This window comes from Triturus cristatus, chromosome 1_1, assembly GCF_964204655.1.
Source record: "Triturus cristatus chromosome 1_1, aTriCri1.1, whole genome shotgun sequence".
Classification (NCBI taxonomy): domain Eukaryota; kingdom Metazoa; phylum Chordata; class Amphibia; order Caudata; family Salamandridae; genus Triturus; species Triturus cristatus.
Window position 1 is genome coordinate 329461636 of NC_140579.1, and position 5858 is coordinate 329467493.

Genomic DNA, 5858 nt, shown 5'->3' on the forward strand with positions numbered 1-5858 from the left:
TTGGGGGTGGCCTTTGTGATGTTGTTGGGCCTGGCCATTTGGCTGGTGGCCATTTTGAAGCCTAGGCCTGCAAGCTTAGCTGGCCTTGTCTGCCAACAGGCCTGCTTTTTCATCCACTAGGATCAGAGCAGGTAGCCACAGCTTTATTGATCAAGTGTTTTCTATGTGATCTGTTGAATTTAGACATCATTTAGGGCATGGATGGCATTGGATTGAGTTGGGGAAGTGTTTTTTTTTGGGGTGGCCTTTCTGATGTTGTTGGGCCTGGCCATGTGGCTGGTGGCCATTTTGAAGCCTAGGCCGGCAAGCTTGCCTGGCCTTGTCTGCCAACAGGCCTGCTTTTTCATCCACTAGGATCAGAGCAGGTAGCCACAGCTTTATTGATCAAGTGTTTTCTGTGTGATCTGTTGAATTTAGACATCATTTAGGGCATGGATGGCATTGGATTGAGTTGGGGAAGTGTGTTTTTTGGGGGTGGCCTATGTGATGTTGTTGGGCCTGGCCATGTGGCTGGTGGCCATTTTGAAGCCTAGGCCTGCAAGCTTGCCTGACCTTGTCTGCCAACAGGCCTGCTTTTTCATCCACTAGGATCAGAGCAGGTAGCCACAGCTTTATTGATCAAGTGTTTTCTATATGATCTGTTGAATTTAGACATCATTTAGGGCATGGATGGCATTGGATTGAGTTGGGGAAGTGTGTTTTTTGGGGCTGGCCTTTGTGATGTTGTTGGGACTGGCCATGTGGCTGGTGGCCATTTTAAAGCCTATGCCTGCAAGCTTGCCTGGCCTTGTCTGCCAACAGGCCTGCTTTTTCATCCACTAGGATCAGAGCAGGTAGCCACAGCTTTATTGATCAAGTGTTTTCTGTGTGATCTGTTGAATTTAGACATCATTTAGGGCATGGATGGCATTGGATTGAGTTAGGGAAGTGTTTTTTTTTGGGGTGGCCTTTCTGATGTTGTTGGGCCTGGCTGTGTGGCTGGTGGCCATTTTGAAGCCTAGGCCTGCAAGCTTGCCTGGCCTTGTCTTCCAACAGGCCTGCTTTTTCATCCACTAGGATCAGAGCAGGTAGCCACAGCTTTATTGATCAAGTGTTTTCTGTGTGATCTGTTGAATTTAGACATCATTTAGGGCATGGATGGCATTGGATTGAGTTGGGGAAGTGTGTTTTTGGGGGGTGGCCTTTGTGATGTTGTTGGGACTGGCCATGTGGCTGGTGGCCATTTTGAAGCCTAGGCCTGCAAGCTTGCCTGGCCTTGTCTGCCAACAGGCCTGCTTTTTCATCCACTAGGATCAGAGCAGGTAGCCACAGCTTTATTAATCAAGTGTTTTCTGTGTGATCTGTTGAATTTAGACATCATTTAGGGCATGGATGGCATTGGATTGAGTTGGGGAAGTGTGTTTTTTGGGGGTGGCCTTTGTGATGTTGTTGGGCCTGGCCATTTGGCTGGTGGCCATTTTGAAGCCTAGGCCTGCAAGCTTGGCTGGCCTTGTCTGCCAACAGGCCTGCTTTTTCATCCACTAGGATCAGAGCAGGTAGCCACAGCTTTATTGATCAAGTGTTTTCTATGTGATCTGTTGAATTTAGACATCATTTAGGGCATGGATGGCATTGGATTGAGTTGGGGAAGTATTTTTTTTTGGGGTGGCCTTTCTGATGTTGTTGGGCCTGGCCGTGTGGCTGGTGGCCATTTTGAAGCCTAGGCCTGCAAGCTTGCCTGGCCTTGTCTGCCAACAGGCCTGCTTTTTCATCCACTAGAATCAGAGCAGGTAGCCACAGCTTTATTTATCAAGTGTTTTCTGGGTGATCTGTTGAATTTAGACATCATTTAGGGCATGGATGGCATTGGATTGAGTTGGGGAAGTGTGTTTTTTGGGGGTGGCCTTTGTGATGTTGTTGGGACTGGCCATGTGGCTGGTGGCCATTTTAAAGCCTAGGCCTGCAAGCTTGCCTGGCCTTGTCTGCCAACAGGCCTGCTTTTTCATCCACTAGGATCAGAGCAGGTAGCCACAGCTTTATTAATCAAGTGTTTTCTGTGTGATCTGTTGAATTTAGACATCATTTAGGGCATGGATGGCATTGGATTGAGTTGGGGAAGTGTGTTTTTTGGGGGTGGCCTTTGTGATGTTGTTGGGCCTGGCCATTTGGCTGGTGGCCATTTTGAAGCCTAGGCCTGCAAGCTTGGCTGGCCTTGTCTGCCAACAGGCCTGCTTTTTCATCCACTAGGATCAGAGCAGGTAGCCACAGCTTTATTGATCAAGTGTTTTCTGTGTGATCTGTTGAATTTAGACATCATTTAGGGCATGGATGGCATTGGATTGAGTTGGGGAAGTGTGTTTTTTGGGGGTGGCCTATGTGATGTTGTTGGGCCTGGCCATGTTGCTGGTGGCCATTTTGAAGCCTAGGCCTGCAAGCTTGCCTGACCTTGTCTGCCAACAGGACTGCTTTTTCATCCACTAGGATCAGAGCAGGTAGCCACAGCTTTATTGATCAAGTGTTTTCTATGTGATCTGTTGAATTTAGACATCATTTAGGGCATGGATGGCATTGGATTGAGTTGGGGAAGTGTGTTTTTTGGGGGTGGCCTTTGTGATGTTGTTGGGACTGGCCATGTGGCTGGTGGCCATTTTGAAGCCTAGGCCTGCAAGCTTTCCTGGCCTTGTCTGCCAACAGGCCTGCTTTTTCATCCACTAGGATCAGAGCAGCTAGCCACAGCTTTATTGATCAAGTGTTTTCTGTGTGATCTGTTGAATTTAGACATCATTTAGGGCATGGATGGCATTGGATTGAGTTGGGGAAGTGTGTTTTTTGGGGGTGGCCTTTGTGATGTTGTTGGGCCTGGCCATTTGGCTGGTGGCCATTTTGAAGCCTAGGCCTGCAAGCTTGGCTGGCCTTGTCTGCCAACAGGCCTGCTTTTTCATCCACTAGGATCAGAGCAGGTAGCCACAGCTTTATTGATCAAGTGTTTTCTATGTGATCTGTTGAATTTAGACATCATTTAGGGCATGGATGGCATTGGATTGAGTTGGGGAAGTGTTTTTTTTTTGGGGTGGCCTTTCTGATGTTGTTGGGCCTGGCCGTGTGGCTGGTGGCCATTTTGAAGCCTAGGCCTGCAAGCTTGCCTGGCCTTGTCTTCCAACAGGCCTGCTTTTTCATCCACTAGGATCAGAGCAGGTAGCCACAGCTTTATTGATCAAGTGTTTTCTGTGTGATCTGTTGAATTTAGACATCATTTAGGGCATGGATGGCATTGGATTGAGTTGGGGAAGTGTGTTTTTTGGGGGTGGCCTTTGTGATGTTGTTGGGACTGGCCATGTGGCTGGTGGCCATTTTGAAGCCTAGGCCTGCAAGCTTGCCTGGCCTTGTCTGCCAACAGGCCTGCTTTTTCATCCACAGCTTTATTAATCAAGTGTTTTCTGTGTGATCTGTTGAATTTAGACATCATTTAGGGCATGGATGGCATTGGATTGAGTTGGGGAAGTGTGTTTTTTGGGGGTGGCCTTTGTGATGTTGTTGGGCCTGGCAATTTGGCTTGTGGCCATTTTGAAGCCTAGGCCTGCAAGCTTGGCTGGCCTTGTCTGCCAACAGGCCTGCTTTTTCATCCACTTGGATCAGAGCAGGTAGCCACAGCTTTATTAATCAAGTGTTTTCTGTGTGATCTGTTGAATTTAGACATCATTTAGGGCATGGATGGCATTGGATTGAGTTGGGGAAGTGTGTTTTTTGGGGGTGGCCTTTGTGATGTTGTTGGGCCTGGCCATTTGGCTGGTGGCCATTTTGAAGCCTAGGCCTGCAAGCTTGGCTGGCCTTGTCTGCCAACAGGCCTGCTTTTTCATCCACTAGGATCAGAGCAGGTAGCCACAGCTTTATTGATCAAGTGTTTTCTATGTGATCTGTTGAATTTAGACATCATTTAGGGCATGGATGGCATTGGATTGAGTTGGGGAAGTGTGTTTTTTGGGGGTGGCCTTTGTGATGTTGTTGGGACTGGCCATGTGGCTGGTGGCCATTTTGAAGCCTAGGCCTGCAAGCTTGCCTGGCCTTGTCTGCCAACAGGCCTGCTTTTTCATCCACTAGTATCAGAGCAGGTAGCCACAGCTTTATTGATCAAGTGTTTTCTGTGTGATCTGTTGAATTTAGACATCATTTAGGGCATGGATGGCATTGGATTGAGTCGGGGAAGTGTGTTTTTTGGGGGTGGCCTTTGTGATGTTGTTGGGCCTGGCCATTTGGCTGGTGGCCATTTTGAAGCCTAGGCCTGCAAGCTTGGCTGGCCTTGTCTGCCAACAGGTCTGCTTTTTCATCCACTAGGATCAGAGCAGGTAGCCACAGCTTTATTGATCAAGTGTTTTCTGTGTGATCTGTTGAATTTAGACATCATTTAGGGCATGGATGGCATTGGATTGAGTTGGGGAAGTGTGTTTTTTGGGGGTGGCCTTTGTGATGTTGTTGGGCCTGGCCATTTGGCTGGTGGCCATTTTGAAGCCTAGGCCCGCAAGCTTGCCTGGCCTTGTCTTCCAACAGGCCTGCTTTTTCATCCACTAGGATCAGAGCAGGTAGCCACAGCTTTATTGATCAAGTGTTTTCTGTGTGATCTTTTGAATTTAGACATCATTTAGGGCATGGATGGCATTGGATTGAGTTGGGGAAGTGTGTTTTTTGGGGGTGGCCTTTGTGATGTTGTTGGGACTGGCCATGTGGCTGGTGGCCATTTTGAAGCCTAGGCCTGCAAGCTTGCCTGGCCTTGTCTGCCAACAGGCTTGCTTTTTAATCCACTAGGATCAGAGCAGGTAGCCACAGCTTTATTAATCAAGTGTTTTCTGTGTGATCTGTTGAATTTAGACATTATTTAGGGCATGGATGGCATTGGATTGAGTTGGGGAAGTGTGTTTTTTGGGGGTGGCCTTTGTGATGTTGTTGGGACTGGCCATGTGGCTGGTGGCCATTTTAAAGCCTAGGCCTGCAAGCTTGCCTGGCCTTGTCTGCCAACAGGCCTGCTTTTTCATCCACTAGGATCAGAGCAGGTAGCCACAGCTTTATTAATCAAGTGTTTTCTGTGTGATCTGTTGAATTTAGACATCATTTAGGGCATGGATGGTATTGGATTGAGTTGGGGAAGTGTGTTTTTTGGGGGTGGCCTTTGTGATGTTGTTGGGCCTGGCCATTTGGCTGGTGGCCATTTTGAAGCCTAGGTCTGCAAGCTTGGCTGGCCTTGTCTGCCAACAGGCCTGCTTTTTCATCCACTAGGATCAGAGCAGGTAGCCACAGCTTTATTGATCAAGTGTTTTCTATGTGATCTGTTGAATTTAGACATCATTTAGGGCATGGATGGCATTGGATTGAGTTGGGGAAGTGTTTTTTTTTTGGGGTGGCCTTTCTGATGTTGTTGGGCCTGGCCGTGTGGCTGGTGGCCATTTTGAAGCCTAGGCCTGCAAGCTTGCCTGGCCTTGTCTGCCAACAGGTCTGCTTTTTCATCCACTAGGATCAGAGCAGGTAGCCACAGCTTTATTGATCAAGTGTTTTCTATGTGATCTGTTGAATTTAGACATCATTTAGGGCATGGATGGCATTGGATTGAGTTGGGGAAGTGTGTTTTTTGGGGGTGGCCTTTGTGATGTTGTTGGGACTGGCCATGTGGCTGGTGGCCATTTTGAAGCCTAGGCCTGCAAGCTTGCCTGGCCTTGTCTGCCAACAGGCCTGCTTTTTCATCCACTAGGATCAGAGCAGGTAGCCAGAGCTTTATTGATCAAGTGTTTTCTGTGTGATCTGTTGAATTTAGACATCATTTAGGGCATGGATGGCATTGGATTGAGTTGGGGAAGTGTGTTTTTTGGGGGTGGCCTTTGTGATGTTGTTGG